General features: G+C 28.1%; 1 pseudogene; it reads left to right on the top strand.

The window, feature by feature from the left end:
* Positions 1-256: 256 nt before the first annotated feature.
* Positions 257-353, top strand: LOC138812367 (U6 spliceosomal RNA; annotated as a pseudogene).
* Positions 354-1072: the final 719 nt, after the last annotated feature.

Raw genomic sequence — 1072 nt, 5'->3', positions numbered from 1 at the left:
GAACTTAGCTATAAAGGCTTCAAAATATGATCAAATTTAAAATGAAAACGTCAAAATAGTCATTGACAAAAAATTGCAAATATGAGCAATCGACCAAACAATATATAAGTTTTTTCCACTATACAAAGAAATTTAGAGAAATAAGATCAATAGCATTTTTAGTAACAATAAAGGTTCCTTGTTACAAATAGGCAACCAAGGATATATGCGTGTATAAAGATTACATCGTTAACTACTTAAATTTAGAGGATACTCCATGCTTCAGCAGCAGGTCTACACAAATTACAATACAGAGATTAACATGGCACTTGCACAAGGATGGCATGAAAATTTGTGAATTATTCCATATTTTTCATTCTTCAAATGCAATGAAAAACAGTTATTAAAAAGTTGATTAGAAAAATACAAGTGTAACAAAACCTGTAATTCATAGAATTAAAGGTTAGTTTGACATCAGTGTATTAAACTTTCACCTTCGAAAGGCCCTTACATAGCATAACCTTTAAAATACTTGAAATTAGATAACATTATCTTTTTATCCCAAAGAAATAAAATAATATAAAGGCTTAGGAAAAAGGAATCTTAAACTTTTCCTATATGGAATGTAATCTGAAAGGACACATTTATTAATGAACCTATATATTATAAAACAATGTAGACTTCAAAATATTATATCTAGAAGACAATGAAATAGATTATGGACTTTATACAAACATAGATACTTTTTTCAGACAATCACCAAGAATATCTTTAATTTCTATACTATTCTTTTCAACAGATAAGATAAAATTAAAAAAATCACAAACTCTGCAGAAATCATTATAGATGCATACAAACAACTCTTGAATACATTTTGACATCAAAGTCAGGCAATTCACGTGGAAGAATAACATGGAATCCATAAATTTTTAAATTAAGATCTTGCTGTTATTTTGTATTATGAAAATATTTTGTAGGGACAGAAAGGATGGACTGGCACTTTTGAAATTTAAGAAACTTAACCAAACCATTACTACATAGGAGAACAATTTGTACAGCCATCCACAACTTCAAAGAGTTAGTGATACATACT

Source organism: Dipodomys merriami, unplaced genomic scaffold (genome assembly GCF_024711535.1).
Source record: "Dipodomys merriami isolate MVZ:Mamm:240054 unplaced genomic scaffold, mDipMer1.0.p SCAF_568, whole genome shotgun sequence".
NCBI lineage: Eukaryota > Metazoa > Chordata > Mammalia > Rodentia > Heteromyidae > Dipodomys > Dipodomys merriami.
This window is presented reverse-complemented; position numbering and strand designations above follow the sequence as displayed.